Source organism: Calonectris borealis, chromosome 4 (genome assembly GCF_964195595.1).
Source record: "Calonectris borealis chromosome 4, bCalBor7.hap1.2, whole genome shotgun sequence".
Lineage (NCBI taxonomy): Eukaryota > Metazoa > Chordata > Aves > Procellariiformes > Procellariidae > Calonectris > Calonectris borealis.
Window position 1 is genome coordinate 34,762,555 of NC_134315.1, and position 19,713 is coordinate 34,782,267.

Below are 19,713 nucleotides of genomic sequence, written 5' to 3' on the forward strand. Positions count from 1 at the left end.
GGTTGGAGTGAAGAATAAGATACAAAGAAATCTTACTAAATGGAAAAAGTGCATGAAGGGAGATCTGATTAAGGAGAGATAGTTATATTCCTTCAACCAGAGATTAAAGGGAGAGAAACACAATTTTGTTATCTGGTCTGTACATATTTTTTTAACATTAAAAATTGCACACGGGAAAATTTTCCTTTGGAATGGATGGAACATTTCCTCTGCCAGAAACAGGGAAGTGTTGGTGGTAGAAGAAACATGAAAAAGATTCCCTTGTTCACCAACCTTTCGCTTTTAAACTGTGTTAAGTTTAGATGGAGTACCTGCTGTCACTTTATAGAACCTTATAAATAACAGAAGTTAGGAAACCATTGAACTATTGGATGAGAGAAACAGAGGCTTGAGCAACATGGAAAAGATGGATTGAATCTCTGCCTAAAGATGCTATATTAAGCATCATAGTCATTAATGAGAGATTTTCAGCTATAGATCCATATTGATTTGAGTAACAAATACCACTTAGAATACCTATAAGTCCTCTCTTGTCTCCCAAGACATAGCCTTAGCATATTGCTGTGGATTTTTGGCAGCGTGAGACACTGAAGTCTGAAATGTCTAATTCTCCTCTTGCATTGATGCTACTATATTATTCTGGTAGATACCTGTGCTGGTTTGGGCTGGGATAATTTTCTTCATAGAAGCTAGTGTGGGGCTATGTTTTGGATTTGTGCTGGAAACAGTGTTGATAACACAGAGATGTTTTCGCTATTGCTGAGCAGTGCTTACACAGAGTCAAGGCCTTTTCTGCTCCTCACACCACCCCACCAGCGAGTAGGCTGGGGGCGCACAAGGAGTTGGGAGGGGACACAGTTGGGACAGCTGACCCCAACTGACCAAAGGGATATTCCATACCATATGATGTCATGCTCAGCATATAAAGCTGGGGGAAGAAGGAGAAAGGGGGAACGTTCAGAGTGATGGCGTTTGTCTTCCCAAGTAACCGTTATGCGTGATGGATCGCATGATGGAGCCCTGCTTTCCTGGAGATGGCTGAACACCTGCCTGCCGGTGGGAAGTAGTGAGTGAATTCCTTGTTTTGCTTTGCTTGCATGTGCAACTTTTGCTTTGCCTATCAAACTGTTTTTATCTCAGCCCATGAGTTTTCTTACTTTTACTCTCCGATTCTCTCCCCCATCCCACCGTGGGGGAGTGAGTGAGCGGCTGTGTGGTGCTTAGCTGCCTACTGGGGTTAAACGACGACAATATCACTTCCGATTCAAACCAGTTTAAGTTATAAGTGAGAGGAGAATAAGGCTCAGTGACTTCAGTAAAAGTTCACAGGCAAGAGTACTGTGGTATTCAGTGCAGCCCCAGGATTTCTGCATAGGTCAGTGAATACTGTCATCGCTTATGTCACTTCAAGCAAGGGAAGTTAAAGTGCAAATGTGGTAATGTTAATTATCATTCAGTGGGATCTTATTAGATTGTACAGACTGTTAACTTTCCTTCCCAGAGAGCACTGCCACTCATTTCTCTCATTCTAGAAAAAAAGGAAAGCTGTGAGGGCAGAAGCCTAATTTCTTCCTAGCAGGTAAAACTTAAAATACTTTAACAGGAAGTGATTGTCAAGGGGTGAGATGAGGGTGATGGGGAAGAAAATGTAGCATGGAGTGTATTCCTTCTTCATTAAAAAACTGTAATCTCAGTGTTCGTTTAGGCAAATGGTTTCTCTTCCACAGCAATTTACTCCAGTCTCCGCAAAGCTTAGTTTTATATTTGGAATGAAAGAAAAAACACCAATCCCTCACCATTTAGCAGACATTAGGTTTACTGGACACTAGGTTTGTCTTTTTCATGCTATTGCCTGTCTTACCAAACTTGCCTTTTATGCTAGATCCTGACCTCCTGTAAATGGACAATATTAATAGAGCTCTGTCAGCATACACAGGATCCACCTTTGACTCACTCTTCTCCCAAGTACCTCAGTAATTTTTATATATACTACTAGTAAATTTGTTCATACATTTGCTGAAGGCTTGAATTCTTGTCGATACTGACACTACTTTATCCATTCTCTCAATGGATGGATGAGGCTATAGAAAACAGGGATGATGTACTGTCATTTTGAAAAACATGGCAGTTTTTCAAACTCAGGCTCATAAGGTCAAAGTTCATTAGTCTGTATAAACAACTAGGACTGTATGTTTACAGAAAATGTCAAGCACCCAAATCCCACCTATTTGTGCTTCAGGGGCTAATTCAAAGTTGCATTACAAAACCCCTGCTCATCTTTCTTACCTAATCATGGACAAAAGCGCACTGACTAGTCATGTTTTTATGTTAAAATTTCCCAGGAGTTTGAATTTTTGCTCATTAGTCTGCCCAGTAACAGCCTGTACTGCTTTGGTCCCTGGAAGCAGCTTTCCTTCTCTATGGTATGTGCTCTGAATGTGCTCTACTAATTAGGATCACTAGAACAGACAGTGAAGAAGGTTTGCAACATCCTCCATACAGTAGCTCAGTGTTTAGAGCTCTTATTGATTAGATACTGTCTGACAAAGATCAATTCCCTCCTCTGCCTTGAAAGGTGTGAAGACAATTCAGGTACCTCTCATGTCCCAGAAGTATTCCTTAGCATCTAAGCTTAATCTTTTTTCAAGTGGAAATAATATCTTCTTCTCTTTATGAGTGAACATAGAGAACTGTTGACCGCCATTTATTTTACAACAACCTTCTAAGTATTGAAAACTTCTAATTTTCCTTTTTCTTTTTCTAGAAGAAATCAAAGAAAGTCAATCTCTTTCAAGCTTTAATCCCAAATAACAGTTTTTCTAAACCTGTTTGTATTTTTGTTGGTCTCTTTTTGGACTCTTTCGAATTGCTATATGTCCTTGTTGAAGTCATTATCCAAGACATGGCACATTCTTTTTATCTGAGGGCTCAAAACAGTAAGTAAAGTGGAATAATTATCCCCATATTACAGATAAAATTACAGTTAATATATTTGAAGCTGAATTTAACTATTTTACAGTGCGTTTTCCATTGTTAACTTCTTACTCAGTTTATGGTTGATTTGCTGCTTCTCCGTAGTACCTAATTTAGGCAGATCTTCCCAATTTCATATTTGGGCATTGGATTTCTTCACCCTAAGTACAGTATTACCCTTGTCTTCATGAATTTCAGCTTCTGGTTTTGAATAATTTCTGCAAATGTTCAGAATTATCCTGAAAATACAGATGAATTCAAAGTACTTGAAACACTTTTAAGCTTTGTTATCTGCAAATTTTTTGCTTCCTATTTTCCCTGTTCTTCATGTTCCATGTTGCCCGTCGTTCAGATCATCAATGAAAATATTGACTAGAAATAGGTTTTTTTGGTTGTTGTTGTTATCTGTTTTAAATGCTCTCTCAGTTTGGCATGGAACCGCTGAAAACTCTACTTGGGAGTTTTTTCAAGCAGTTGTTCTCCTGTGTTACAGGGAATTAATCCAGACCAGATTTTCTTAGCGTACTTATGAGATTGCCATAGAGAATATAAAAAAAAAAAAAGTAGTAATGTTCATGTTTATCACATCTATTGCTTCCCTGTTATCCATTAGCTCGCAACTCTGTCAAAGAAATAAATTATGCCGGTTTGATACAAGTTTTTTTCTTGACAAATCCATGTCATGTGTTTTTTATCATCTTATTATTCTTGAGGTGCTTATAAATTGCTCAATAATATGTTCCAGAATCTTTTCAGGAATCAGTTAGTCTGTCTGCTATTCCCCAGTCCCTTCTTTCTCTCCTGCTTAAAGATGGTACCATGATTATCCTTCTCCAGTCCCCTGATGCTTTCCAGTCCACTGTGAATTTTAGAAAAATTCATTAAAGTTTGAGAGACTGTTTCAGCTGGTTCACTGAATTTAATCACGCCTTGCAAACTAGTGTACATGTAACTTATCTAAATATTCCTTAACCTATTGTTTCCCTAACTTGGCCAACATTCCTGTTAACTTTTTAAATATCTGGTACAATTAACTTTATTTGTAAAGAATAAAGCTATTTGATATGTCAACCTTTTCATTATCATCAACTCACCTGCCTTCCCTGTGAAACAGTCAACCTGTATTTTCCTCTGGTTTTGTCTTTTTGTATATTTATAGGATCTTTTCCTGCTTCTTTGTTAGTTAATTGGTATCTCAGCCTTTTTATTTCAGCTCTGTGTGCTTGTGCTTTATATTCGTAGTACATTTTGTATAGTTCTTTTCGACTTTTAAAGTTCTTAAAGAGGTCTTGAAGTAATCATTAAAGTCTTAATATTTTTTCTTCTTATTGAATTAGTTGGAAAATGTGATTTTAATATAGTGTCTTTCAGAGATTTCCATTGCTCTCAGTATAACTCTTGTGAAGAACCAAACACAGCTTTTACTTCAAATTTTGGAGTGGAGAAATGTTATTTAGTTGCATTTGAAAGCTTAAAGCCATGAGCTCTGTTATGAAGTGATAGATTCAAACTGTCTTCCACTTTCCCCCAAAAACTTTCTCACAAAAACCTCAAATTAAGTTTTGATTAGGCATGGGCCATTTTTTCCTCCTTTGCATTCTGTATGCAATTTCTATATAAAAAATCTTGGGTTGAAGTAATGACTTGTGTGGCTTTGTCAGCATTCAGGAAGATAAGAACATATATTTTCCTCAGTTTGTATAAAATGAATCATCTAATTGACTTGGCCTTTACACAGTATCTAGGATTCACCTAAATTCCCAGCTTGTGCTGAATCATCCATTATTGCTGGTTTGGTTTTTTGTGGTTTGGGTTATCTGTAATTACTTTTAGATCTATTGCACAGCTTATTCAAGGCTTCTTAACAAGGTAATCAAACTGAAATGTGCCGTCTCCAAAGATGAAGGTTTTGCTTGCGGCAATTCCTGCTTGGGAAGTGGAGAAAGTGAGAAGTGGAGGTAGGATGGGATTCTGTTTGAAAAGCCCTGAAAATGGTGTCCTTGCCTTTCCTGCTGCCAGGGAATTCCCTTTTTATAGGGAATACAAAGGATGGAGGGGGTTCCTCCTTGGTTAGAGACACAAGGAATTCCCTCAAACGTTTTCCTTGCAAGTGGTATCTACTACCCTACATCCTGAAGCAGAAAGGGCTCTGTAGAGAGGGCTCCAGACAAAATAAGTAGAAGGGTATCATTTATCTTCCTTTTGGCAATTGATTGTTTTAGGTAGTTTTCTGCTTGGCATATGCCTGGTGTGGGTTCAGCTTAGTCAGAAATATGTAGGTTATTTTCTTGTTACTTCAGATGTGCTGCAATAGATTTCTCTGCAGAAATAGCTATGGCCTGGAGTCAGCCAAGCATTTGAGCATGAGCGTGACAGTTGTTTACTATAAATAGGTGCTTTTTTGAAACTTGAGCCTGAATTTGTGTGCTTACCTTTTTGCAAACTGAGTCCATACTGATGACCACTGTAAATTGGATGAATCATGAATTTTCTTATATTTATGCATGCTGTCATTTTCTAAATCAAATAATCCAACACTTCTCTTATTCTCACATTTCATTGTTAGGTTGGCATTGTACACTACAGTTGAATATTTTTTTTTTTTTACATCTTCTTTAAAAGTGTCCTGAGACTTCTTGCCTTGTGGAAGTGCTATACATCTTGAACTTGTTGTTGGGAAAACTTTGTGCCATAAAATTGATGTAGGGGTCAACTGTTTCTCAAGATTTAGTACCAGAGGGATTTTTTGGAAGATAAGATGGTATTAATACACTAGATTATGTTTATTGAGATTCAGCAACTATTAGAATTTTCTTGGACATGATGATAGATTTATTAAGTCACCTTTACGGCCATTTCTCTTGTCTGCATTAAAATTAAATTTTAAACATTCGGTTTGGGAAGAATAGGCAACTGTCCTCAGTTCCTCTTCACTACTGGATGGAAAATTGCTGTGCTCATCCATTTTGTAGCTAAAGTCAAAGAACTGTAGGGAAGTTGTAAACTGTCTGATTAAGTAATTATCTCATGTGCATTTAAAAAAAAGACATCTAAAATAGCATGAGAGTTGGTGCTGACCAGAACCTTTTCTAAAATACTTTATTTGATAGTGTTAGATGAACTCTTATATATAAATGGAGACAGAGGGAAAGATCTGCCTGGGCAGATCAGCTTGAAGGGTTGAGAACTTCAGTGACATTTTGGTCTTGTTAATTCAACTTTGCCAAGTCCACAAATAGTCTTCACAGATTGATAACCAACAAAACAAGACAATTTGCCCTTTCCCTAGGATTCTTTTCATACTTTTACCAGTGGACACTGGATGATAAAACAAAACAAATAATCTGGTGTAAAAGTATGCAGTTTTATTTGGGTCATTATCTAGTAAGAATGAAGATGTCAGAAATAGGAAATGTACTTCAGAAAAAGTATCCAGCAAGGCAGATGGAGAAGTGAGACCTTGGTGAGCAGCAGGATCTCCCAGCAGTATCAACAGGTATTGTACTCTTGTCAGCAATGCTATGCATGTCCAGCTTTGATGGATTTTGCTCTTGCTATTCCTGCCATCAGTGGAGGTTGTGGTTGTTGTCTAATGGGAGAAAAATAAGTTTCTTTGTACAACTGTCAGCGTAACATTTCTTGAGACATCTATGATTTGCTTGTACTGACGTATTAGAGGCTTTGCATGTTACATGTTGATATGTACTTTGTGCTTAGAATCTGGCAATTAACTGTCAGTTTGCAGTATCTTCATTTTTGCATTTTAAACTGAAGGGAAGAGCAAAAGGATAGACACTGTTAATACAATAACTAGATGAATTAAATATAGGGAAAGCATAGAAGAAAAAGGGGCAAGAGACGTTAAATATTTATGAACTCTTGCTTTATACTGCTTATTTTGAGGTGAGTTCTTTATTCTACATGAGTAGCCACATACCATCCAAAGAATTTCACTTACACTGGTAGGTTTTGATTTTCATTTTTTTAAAGGAGTTTTTTCAAGAAAAACTGGGCTTTGTAATTTTTATACACCTAGGAGAGTGTGTAGTATGAATGGTCCTTTTTTTTTTTGAAAGAAACTTACAGTAGTAAAAGCAGGTGCAGATGTGGTATGCAGGATATTTAAAGCATGTGTCTTATGCTGATTAATAAAAGAGTTCCATCTGTCAGTTTACCAAGCTTCAGATTTATTTGTGTGGTGCATAGCTTTTGAGCTGTTTTTCTGTTTTGCTTACATGCTAAGTGAGCTAAACTTGCACCTTCTTCAATGAGGCCTGCAGGATAAGCTTTCAACCTCAAGTTGTCCTTTGCTTATCCTGGTAAGAACTTGAATTCAATTTGTCCAACACAACATGTGAAGAGCAGATAAACAAATAGTTATATAGGCTTTTATTCCCCACAGCTCATTGTTGTAGATGCAATTTTTGACAAGTAAGTATTCTGCATCATGGTAGCTAATGAAAAGTGTGTATCCCATTGGGTGGAGATATAATCAGGAGCTCCATCAGCAGCTTGTAACTACAATAAATCTTTAGTATACCAAAGGTAAGTTAACAAACTTTGGAGGAAAGATTTTTAGAGCAAGAGAAAGATCCATATGTCTCTCACTTAGGATACCACCTAACTTATCTGATAATTGGACAAGCTCCTTGAGTTTTTTAGCTGTTGCATTTCAGCTCAAGCCTTGCAGATTGGATGCAGGATTATTTGAATGCTTAATTACAGGCACTATATTGTGTGGCTCACTGCCTAGTGTAACTCTATCATGGCTGAGACTGGCTTTGCCCTCGTTTTACATCCCTGAGCATCATCATTCCAGGTCTTGCAGCCTTTTAACCACCTCTTCTTGATTTCTACCCTTTCCATTGTTTCATTGCATTAAACTTTCAAAAAAAAAAAAAAATTAACAGTGCCATATTGGTAGCTGTAGCATGTGTGTAGCGTTGCAGTATAGCAATGAAACATTAATATTTAGCTACTGCTCAGGGTATTTCTTTTTCAGCAGAACCCCTTTGAGTACAAGCCTTTCCAGGGAGGCAGAGCCCAAGCACTGCTGAAGCATTGCATCACCTAATCTACTCAGAGCTTCCACCACACCCAGTGCAGGACATGTCTAGAGAGGAGCAGCAGCACTGCCCTGTGAATGCTTAAAAATCTGGGCACTGTAGGATTACAGGGAGAAGGGACAGAAGCAAAAGCTTAGGTATGACTCACATCAAGAAATCTCTACTTACTAATTTCATTTTCAGACTGTATCCTGAGAACCCCCACCTTATTAGATTTTTCACAGCCTCTTTTTAAAGTAAATGTAACTTGTCTGTAGTCAGGCCTAATAGTACGAAAACTTATCTTCAGTTTCACCTGAGGGTGAGGGGAGCAGCTGAGCTCACAGGTTGCCATTTAACATGCATTTGGTTAGTATTGGGTTAACACATCCCATTATGGCATTTGTAGTACTGGGCTGAATTAATAGTATTAATCCACTGATCTTTCTAAGCATTGGTTTGCCTTATGTTGAGAGGAAGATGTTGAATAGCTTACAAATGTTTTGACTTCAGAGTGAATATTTCAGGGAGCTGAGAATGTAAAGAGAACTGGAATTCCATTTTGAAAGAAAGAAGAGACAATTCTGCCAATTATTTAATCAAGAGCTACATAAAAGATATGATAGATAAGTATTATCCGGTAGTATGCTGGAAAAAATGGCATACCTTTCTCTATCAAAACAGAAATTATTGCAGTAGAAAAAACGTAGAATATTTGTCTTTTTTCCCCCACTACTTTTTGGTAAACAGAATAAATGGCCTGAATGGGGAAAAAAAAACCCACAAGAAAAAAATTCTCATAAAAATATTTTCAATAGAAATACCTTCAGTCAGAAGGTAGGTATCATCTCTAGTGTTTATCTAGCTCTAGTTTCATATTTAGAGGTCCCAATCTCTTCTGCTTAACACTTGCTGTAGCAATTTTCAGTCCCATTCATCCTTGTGCTTATGTACAGTAATGGTCTCTCTTCCTCAGATGCCTGAATTTTTTTGCTGTCCCTGATCTCTTTCAGATAATCACTTCCAGAGCCACAGGTCTTTTAACAATATACCTTTACAGCAGACATTTACTACTTTTCGAAGTGGAAGAGGTTGTCACTAAGCGGGAACATAATGCAGTTTGTCAATTTTCAGTAGGTATCTTGGGAAGTCTTTTTTTTGCTCTGTAGATAATCTGTACCTGTATCTATCTGCAATAGCCTCCACCAGTGAAGCCTGTCTTCCACCTGATAATTCACTTCAACGAGAATTGGATGTTCTGAGTAGAATGCAATAGCACATATCAGGCTTGTAAGTCTGCTACCACAGATGCTAGAGCAAGTAATAAAAACAGCAAGGGCAGGATAAGTCCTATAATTTTAAGAATTTTCAGTATATTTTGGATTGATTTAACGGTGACAAAATTGTTCTAGTAAAGAGCAATCTGCTGTGAAATTAAAATGTATGATTTTCGTGAATGTGACAATGCTTTGTAAAAATGAACCCTGTGGAATGAAGTCAGAGTGTCAGAACTTCTTAGACATTCTTGTTTTTAACATAAAGAGAACCTACATGTGCCTCATGTTTAACAACTGGGATTTTAGATGGCCAAGAGCTGACATGCATGTTCTAAGGGTTAAAGAAAAATCTTTCAGAAGGAGAAGGAAAAATGTATTTTTAAGACTTCCCTGAGAATAGCAATTTAAAAAGTCCTCCTTAGAAAAACTAACAGCACCATCTCCTTTTCCTTTTCTTGAAACCTTTTAGAGCTCCCTGCAGGGGATAAAACTGCTGCGGAGACTCCCAGCGTTCCTGGGCTGTGGCAGAGTCGGGAGCCTGGCTGCATGCCAGCGTTAACTCAGCTGGGAACATGGATGTTCATGGGGGCTAGCTGTGCTCTCACCAGAGGGGCGAATGAGGCATCAGAAAACCATAGAGATGCAGAGAGTTTGAAAAAACTACGTATTTCTCTAAAGAAATTTTCAACTGGAAAACTTTTTACTACCTTATACATATGTGGGAATAGTATTGTTCCCCTACTCTAAAATGGGTGGACCGGATGTTACTAGATGTGGTGGGCTGGCACAAGTGGCTGTCACTGATTAATTTCAGACTAAAAGGAGAAAGACTATATTCCTCACTAATAATAATATGCCTTCTCTCTTGATTTTTTTCTAAAAGTTGTAGTCCCAGTTTTACCACCTGCTATCCATACTCAGCTGTAATTACGCTATATGCTGAGGGAATGCGAAAGAAGACAGTGTGTCCTACTTCAATGAATAGCAAAATTAAGTTCTAATTTTACGTTGCTTTCTTCAACCCTCTTTCAGGGATCAAATCCCTCTGCTTTTGGATTATGGGTGCCCCTGTTTCATACCTCATGTTCAGTAGTTTTGCATCTGTATTAACACAGAGTGAGAGCGGGATGAGTGTGAGTGTCCCGGGTTATAATTAATTTACTAACCTGCCAAATGAATATCTTTTTCATGCTGGTGGTAGCTTTAATTCAATACCATTTGTAGTTTAAAGTTTGCTCTGTCTTCTTTGTATTGGGTGTACATACTGGCAACTACTTAAGCTAAGACAGAGGAAGGAAATTTTAATTACCTTGAGGAAGTTAAGATTGCTTTTGCAAACGTAATAGACTATCACTTAAACTGGATTATTAGCCTTTCCATTTTATTTTTCAGAAGGATCAGCTGTGGTTTTTAGAGGATATTCAATTCTATATTACTCCATTATTATCCAGACTTATATTCTGCAGTTTGCATTCTGTCTTTAAATTTTGGCAGCTGTTTTAGATGTTTTTAAAGCATTCTTTTTTTATTACTTGATATTGCTAAGCTTGATATTTTCTAACAGCTTTTGTCAAATACAGAAGGTAATGTCTTTCAGCTTTTTATTATTAACAGCTTTTCTTGTTTTTTCCACATCCATGTTGTGCAATCTGGTATTTCTTCCAACATTGGTGTTCAGGCTGACAGCAGTGAGAGCATAAACAAACACCAATTTTCTTCTCTCCTCCTCCTCCCCTGCTTTTTTGCAGGGGTGTGTGTGGAAGAACAGTTTTCCTGGCAGTACTATTGTATATGACAGCAGGAAAGACAAAGATAAAATAATATACACACACCAGTTATTTGAACAATAAAAGCAGGGAAACAATGAGTTTCTTTTAGCTGCCAGGGAGCAATGAATTTGTGTGATTTGACTGCAGGTAATATTTCTGATGTAGTCTTCGTTTTAAAAAAAAAAATCAAACTTGGTTTATATGCTCAGAGTTTAAGGTTTTGTGTCTTTCCCGCTCAAATCAGCATAACCTTTTCTTGGATCAAACAATGCTACCCATAGACAATTACAAACATGTTTGGAATAAATTAGCTCATAAACATTTTATTCCCATCCGTTAATGGGGAATGCTTCACAATGCGCTATCAAATATGATGAGATTTCTCATTTTGTGGCTCACTTTATCTACAGTCTAGTAATTGCACTTTCAATGGCACAGTATTTGTGTGGAGCAATGGTGACATTCAGTGCCCAGTTAGACTACAACGTGATTAATCCTCTGCATACATTGCTTAAGGGTCTTATAATTCATATTCTCTTGTTTTACAATGGCAGGTATGAATTCAAGAGAGAATCTGAATATGCAGTAAGTTCATCTACATCAAATATCGAGTTGCTTGAAATACTGAATATATTTTCCAGACACGTGACCGCATAAGAATGATCTGCAAACATTTTTCCACCTCGCAGTGCTGAGTACTACACCTGAGAATATGGGAGTTTATACTGGTTTTGGAAAAAAACTGGAAATGAACTGCATTATGTGATATGCAAACTCTTGATAAGCTTTTCTTGGTGAAGGGTTAATTGTAAAAAGCTTTATTGGCAAGCACGTGAGAGCTATCTAGTCTATCAAGAGTCACGTGATAGTTATGAGTGGATTGTATGTTAAACACTATTATATATAGATTTTAAAGAAAGCTACCTTTTAGCTGGGGAATCCAGTTCTATTTAAGTGGAACAGAGAAAACAGTTCAACTCCTCTTACCTCTTGAATTAGCCTACTTAGTTTCTTGGAATTAGGAAGGAAAGATGTGCATCACTTAGGCCCTCTTTGTGGCTCTTTCATGCAGTTTAAAACCCAGGCAGTTTAAAACCCAGGGCACCCGCCATTTCATTCGAAGCCACCGAGGCGAAGGGCTCCGGAGCGGAGGATCGCGCCGGGGGACCCTTCCTGAAGCGGCGAAACCGCGGCAAAAACCGGGAAGGCAAAAGCGCAGGGAGCGAGAGGGTGCCCCAGCCCCCTCCCCCGAGCCGGAGGAGCGAGCTCCTGACGAGCGGCAGCTCTGACTCAGCGTGGGCGGGGACGGGAGGGACGGCGGCCAAACCCCCTCAGGTACAAGGGCAGCCCCCAGGGAGCGCGAGCGACCCGGAGCGCGGCGACCAGGGCGGGCAAACAGGGCGTGGCGCGGCAGCTGGCACAGGGCAGGGCGTGCGAGCAGGGCGCAGCCCCCCTCCAGGCTCCAGAGGCTAGCTCAGCTCGTGGTCGTCGCCCTCCCAGAAGAGGACCTGGCCATGGTATCCACTCGGCCGAAAGCCATCGCCAGGACAAACGTGGCGACCCAGACGGAGCCCCTGCGCAAACACCCATCTGTCCAGGCCTCCGGCTGCAGGGAGTGCCTGAGGCTGTCCTTTGTGCAGGAGGGCAGCAGAGACGATGCCTGTGTGCGCTGTGACCAGGTGGATCTGCTCAGCCTGGTGGCAGAGCTGAAAGAGGAAGTGGAGAGGCTAAGAAGCATCAGGGAGTGTGAGGGAGATAGATTGGTGGAGCCGCACCCTACCAGCCCTGAGGCAAGCGCAGCACACGGAGGCTCCGCAAGAAGCAGAAGAACCCCTGCCCTCTTGCCACCAGGCAGAAGGAGGAGACCCAGGCGATGGAGGGGAATGGACACAGGTCCCTGCTCGGGGCGCCAGGCGAACCCCCAGCCGGCCTCCCTCACCTTAACCTTCCCAGTTGCCCCTACAGAACAGATACGGGGCTCTGGAACTTGAGGGCCAGACGAACGAGGACGCAGATGAAGGCCCATCCAGGGGGTTGCCCGAGGCGAGGCAGTCAGCCCCACGCATTACGACTGCCTCCGCTAAGAAAAAAAGGAGGGTAATTGTCATTGGTGATTCCCTTCTGAGGGGGACCGAGGGCCCAATTTGCCGGCCAGACCCATCCCACAGGGAAGTCTGCTGCCTCCCTGGGGCCTGGGTTAAGGACATTACTAGGAAGCTCCCTAGTCTCGTGCAGGCGTCCGATCACTACTCACTGTTGGTTATACAGGCTGGCAGTGAGGAGGTTGCAGAGAGAAGTCCCAAAGGGATCAAAAGGGACTTCAGGGCGCTGGGGCGATTGGTGGGAGGATCGGGAGCACAGGTAGTGTTTTCCTCGATCCCTTTAGTGGCAGGGCGGAACACTGAAAGGAACAGGAAAACTCATCAGATCAACACGTGGCTTAGGGGCTGGTGCCATCGGCAGAATTTTGGCTTCTTTGATCACAGGGAGGTTTACATGGCACCAGGCCTGCTGGCGACGGACGGAGTTCAGCTGTCTCACAGGGGGAAAAGGATTCTCGCGTATGAGTTGGCCGGGCTCATCGAGAGGGCTTTAAACTAGATTCGAAGGGGGAAGGGGATAAAACCAGGCTCTCTAGAGAAGAGCCTAGGGACCGCACGCCAATGTCGGGGGAGAAATCGGCAGCCCAGCTCAAGTGCATCTACACCAATGCACGCAGCATGGGTGGCAAACAGGAGGAGCTGGAAGCCATTGTGCAGCGGGGTAGCTATGACTTAGTCGCCATCACGGAAACGTGGTGGGATGAGTCTCACGATTGGAGTGCTGCAATGGATGGCTATAAGCTCTTCAGAAGGGACAGGCGAGGAAGGAGAGGCGGTGGGGTAGCCCTGTATGTTAGGGAGTGCTTCGACTGTCTAGAGCTCAATGGTAGTGATGACAAGGTCGAGTGCTTGTGGGTAAGGATGAGGGGGAAGGCCAACAAGGCAGATATCCTGCTGGGAGTCTGTTATAGACCACCTAGCCAGGACGAGGAGGCAGACGAAATATTCTACCAGAGGCTGGCAGAAGTCTCCCAGTCGCTAGCCCTTGTTCTCGTGGGGGACTTCAACTTTCCGGACGTCTGCTGGAAATACCACACGGCAGAGAGGAAACAGTCGAGGAGGTTCCTGGAGTGTGTGGAAGAGAACTTCCTGACGCAGCTTGTAAGCGAGCCCACCAGGGGGGATGCCTCGCTTGACCTGCTGTTCACGAACAGAGAAGGGCTGGTGGGAGATGTGGTGGTCGGAGGCCGGCTTGGGCTTAGCGACCATGAAATGGTAGAATTCTCGATACTTGGTGAAGTAAAGAGGGGGGCCAGCAAAACCGCTACCATGGACTTCCGGTGGGCGGACTTTGGCCTGCTCAGGACACTGGTCGAGAGGGTCCCATGGGAGACAGTCCTGAAGGGCAAAGGGGTCCAGGAAGGCTGGATGTTCTTCAAGAAGGAAGTCTTAAAGGTGCAGGAGCGGGCTGTCCCCATGTGCCGCAAGAAGAATGGGCGGGGAAGGCGACCGGCCTGGCTGAACAGGGAGCTCTGGCTGGGACTCAGGGAAAAAAGGAGAGTTTATCACTTGTGGAAGAAGGGGCAGGCAACTCAGGAAGAGTACAGGGATCGCGTTAGGTCGTGCAGAGAGGAAATTAGAAAGGCAAAAGCCCGGCTAGAACTCAACCTGGCCACTGTCGTGAGAGACAACAAAAAATGCTTTTATAAGTATGTTAATGACAAAAGGAGAGCCAAGGAGAATCTCCATCCTCTATTGGATGCGGGGGGGTACGTTGCCACCAAGGATGAGGAAAAGGCTGAGGTACTCAACGCCTTCTTTGCCTCAGTCTTTAGTAGTCAGAGTGGTTATCCTCAGGGTACTCAGCCCCCTGAGCAGGAAGACAGGAACGGCGAGCAGGATAAACCCCCCATAATTCAAGAGGAAGAAGTTAATGACCTGCTATGCCACCTGGACGCTCACAAGTCTATGGGGCCGGATGGGATCCACCCGAGGGTACTGAGGGAGCTGGCGGAGGAGCTTGCCGAGCCGCTCTCCATCATTTACCAGCAGTCCTGGTTAACTGGGGAGGTCCCGGATGACTGGAGGCTTGCCAGTGTGACACCCATCTACAAGAAGGGCCGGAGGGAGGATCCGGGGAACTACAGACCAGCCAGCCTGACCTCGGTGCCGGGGAAGATCATGGAGCGGTTGGTTTTGAGGGTGTTCACGAGCCATGTCCGGGACAACCAGGGGATCAGGCCCAGCCAGCAGGGGTTCATGGAAGGCAGGTCCTGCTTGACCAACCTGATCTCCTTCTATGACCAGGTGACCCGCCTGGTGGATGAGGGAAAGGCAGTGGATGTGGTCTACTTGGACTTCAGTAAGGCCTTTGACACTGTCTCCCACAGCATTCTCCTAGAGAAGCTGGCGGCTCACGGCCTAGACAGGTGCACTCTTCGCTGGGTAAAAAACTGGCTGGACAGCTGAGCCCAGAGAGTTGTAGTGAACGGAGTTAAATCCAGTTGGTGGCCGGTCACGAGCGGTGTTCCCCAGGGCTCAGTACTGGGGCCGGTCTTGTTCAATATCTTTATCAACGATCTGGACGAGGGGATCGAGTGCTCCCTCAGTAAGTTTGCAGACGACACCAAGTTGGGCGGGAGTGTTGATCTGCTGGAGGGTAGGAAGGCTCTGCAGAGGGACCTGGACAGGCTGGATCGATGGGCCGAGGCCAACTGTATGAGGTTCAACAAGGCCAAGTGCCGGGTCCTGCACTTCGGCCACAACAACCCCAGGCAACGCTACAGGCTTGGGGAAGAGTGGCTGGAAAGCTGCCCAGAGAAGAAGGACCTGGGGGTGCTGATTGACAGGCGGCTGAACATGAGCCGGCAGTGTGCTCAGGTGGCCAAGAAGACCAATGGCATCCTGGCCTGTATTAGGAATAGTGTGGCCAGCAGGAGTAGGGAGGTGATCGTGCCCCTTTACTCGGCACTGGTGAGGCCGCACCTCGAATCCTGTGTTCAGTTTTGGGCCCCTCACTACAAGAAGGACATGGAGGTGCTGGAGCGTGTCCAGAGGAGGGCAACGAAGCTGGTGAAGGGCCTGGAGCACAAGTCTTATGAGGAGCGGCTGAGGGAACTGGGGTTGTTTAGCCTGGAGAAGAGGAGGCTGAGGGGAGACCTCATCGCGCTCTACAACTACCTGAAAGGAGGTTGTAGCGAGGTGGGTGTTGGTCTCTTCTGCCAAGTAACTAGCGATAGGACAAGAGGAAATGGCTTCAAGTTGTGCCAAGGGAGGTTTAGATTGGACATTAGGAGAAGTTTCTTTACTGAAAGAGTGGTCAGGCCTTGGAACAGGCTGCCCAGGGAAGTGGTTGAGTCACCATCTCTGGAGGTATTTAAAAGACGTGTAGATGAGGCCCTTAGGGACATGGTTTAGTGGCATGGTGGTGTTGGGTTGATGGTTGGACTCGATGATCTTAGAGGTCTTTTCCAACCTGTATGATTTTATGATTCTATGATTCTATGATTCTAGTGCTTAAGTCCCTCAATGTTCAAGGTAAATCTAACATACTTTGAAATGACCATACACTTACAAAACATAGCTATGGGTGCTGCCTTTCTGAAATGCAAATAGGATGAGGTTGTGTATAATATCGTCTTGGTTAGGATATTTGCTCAATATGTGGGAGACCGAAGCTCAATGCTTCATAGGCCCGAAGATAATCAAATCCCAATTTCTTACTTATCAACATCATAGAATGTTTGTCTCGGACTATATAATGGATGGAGAAGGGAAAACACTTCTTACTATGCCGGTGTGCAAAATGTCTACTGGGCAGGAAAAAAACCCAAAGAACATAGCTTCAAAAACCAAGTTTAGAGCACTGACCTGTGCTTTAGTTCAGCTCGAGGACAAGAACGGTCTTTGAGGACACTGTTTACCAATTTATTATCACAAAAATAGAAAGAGATTTTGATTTCTAGCTCAGAGATATCTCTTAAATGGTATTTTACACCTCCCTTCATTAAAACATCTTTGCATCCTTCAATCTTTGCTTACTGAAACATATTCAAGATTGCATACTCAGCAGGGCAGCAGCAAAGCTAGATTACGTTTAACTCATTAAGACTCTTCTATCAGGCTTCTCCATGCGCGCCCCCCCAGCAGTGCTTGGGATGTACTGTACTTTTATCACACTGCTCTTCAGCTCTACAGGCTAGGTTGTTTTGTTTCTGCTTTCTTTGCTGACTGGGGGCTTTGTCTTAAAGTCACGGTCTGGTCTGTATACTTAGATGCAAACATCAATAGCCTATTAATCACAGGTGTAAATCAATTGAAATCAGTAGAGGTAGACTGGTTTAAGTTTAGCTCCTAATCCATGTTATTGGAATGAATTATTCTTTCTTTTACAACTGAGCAGCCCTGCTGATTTCTGTTAGGCAAGTGAGGGCAGAATTTATTTCCTGAAGTCTGTTGGAGAGAGATGCAGCTGAGTGAGCTACCAACACCAGGCTACAAGTAGTGGACTGAACTTTCTCGTGGTGTGATAGCTGTAAGAAGGTGGGTCAGCTTCTATATTGTTGTGTGGCTGATAGTTTAGTCTGGTCACAGAGGACCCTCTTACTTTTGCTGCTTAGTCCAGTTCTTGCAGTTGCAAAAGGCTTGTGCCAGTCACCACCACTTTTCACTGCCAGTTTGCAATCTCCTGAGTTGCCCATGTCTCACTGTTCAGCCCCATCCCTCTTATGTAGTCTAATTTTCAGTGTAGACACCGGCTTTGTCTCCCCAGACAAATGCATTGACCTCTTACTGCTGACTCCGCAGCCTAATGCCTAAATGCTAGTCCAGCCATGTACCCTGTTTCTGGGTCCATACGCAGCCTGCAGCGTTGGTTTCATGGGCTGAATGTTATATCTGCCATAGGTGAAGAGTCTGAGTAGCGGGTGCTTTTCTCAGTTGTCTTTGAACTGATGTTTTACTCTGAACATTTGATTAATATCAGATTAATTTACTTTAATAGCATGTATTAGGATGTGTTGCTGACCTGTGGCTGCTATTGTTATTTGCCTTACTCCTTTAAATAAGAGTGTTCGGTTAGTGAATGGAAACTTACTGAAGCCTGTAGAAGACTATCAACTTTCTTGTAATTTCACATGTCAGTAAGAGAGGTTAATTTTGATGGCAATTAATTTATGGCAAACATAAACAACAACCAAACAGTATTTGTATATTAGTGTTAACTACCATGATTCAAAGGTAGCAATTACCTTAACTGACAATTAATAGAAACAAATCGTAACAGTGAAAACATGAACAAAAATCATTCAACCTCTCCAGTTTATTTAATGTAATAAAATATACTGACTTAATTGATCTTTAGCTACTGTAAGTAAAAACTAATGACATGAAATGGAGTTTACATATTGGCTTCAGGGAATGATATTTTCTCATGTAATAAAATACAGTGAGATGCACATAAGTAAATACTTTATGTTCACCATTAAAGGAATGATGTACATTTCACTGTGGCAGGATAAATTCTACAAACAATTAGTATGGGGAAGACTCCCTGTTTTTAAAAACATAATTGCTGGCAGCAAATGCAATGGGACTTATATTGCTAAATTAAATGGTTATGGAAAGAACTTGATAGGGAATATTTTGTATCTTCTCTGTTAACTCATCCTTCAGGGCACACTCAAAATTTCTTTGGTATCACCAAATCAAAACTCTAGTATCTCCGTCTAGTCTGGGATTTGTTGATAATCTGTGTGTCATTATTGATAATGTAACCTTTAAAGTGTCTTAAGGGACCACTATTGATGTGATTTTTTTTTTGAATTTTTGTAATTCTATGTAAGAAACACCAACTCCACCATGAAGACCATTTAAAATAACTTTTGACAAATTTTGGTTTTGTTCTGTTTTCTGTTAATAGTTATATTTTTGTCAGAGAAGAAGTTATGATTAGGCAAACATAAGAGATTCAGACAGTCACAACCAACCTGGGCTATGTTTCATCACACAATAGGAAGCTGAGTACCAAGGGAGGTGGTTAGGTGCCATTAATTTCATGTGCTTGTGTCATGAGATGTATTAACATTTTCAGGAGTGTAAAGGAAGAACAAATTAATTTATGTGACACCTAGATAAATTCGGTAATTTTATTCACACTCACAATTCAAATACAAGTTGCTGTCAGAAAGAAAATGAGGGGAAAAAAAATCGTCTTCATTCTTTCTGTCGCTTGTAACAAGCAAGTTAAAATTAAAACCAAACATATCGTTAAACCAAAATCACTTTGTTTTTCATTAAACTAACAAGAAATGTAAGTATTTTAACTATTAATCAGATTCACAATTAAAATTAAATAAATGAACCAATGAACCAGCAATGATATTAGATTGAATCATCAGGTGGGCAATTTTACCCACTCAATATTGTGACTAACCACACTATGTGGTAAAGACAAGAAATCCTTTTCTAAACTGAAAGTTAACTTGTTTCCCTGTAGTCTAACATACCAGAAGAGTACGGCCATTAGTGGCACTTAATATATTTTTCTTTGGTGAATTTATTTAGTTGCTTTTTGAAACCTTCTGTATTTTAATTTTCCCTGTAATAC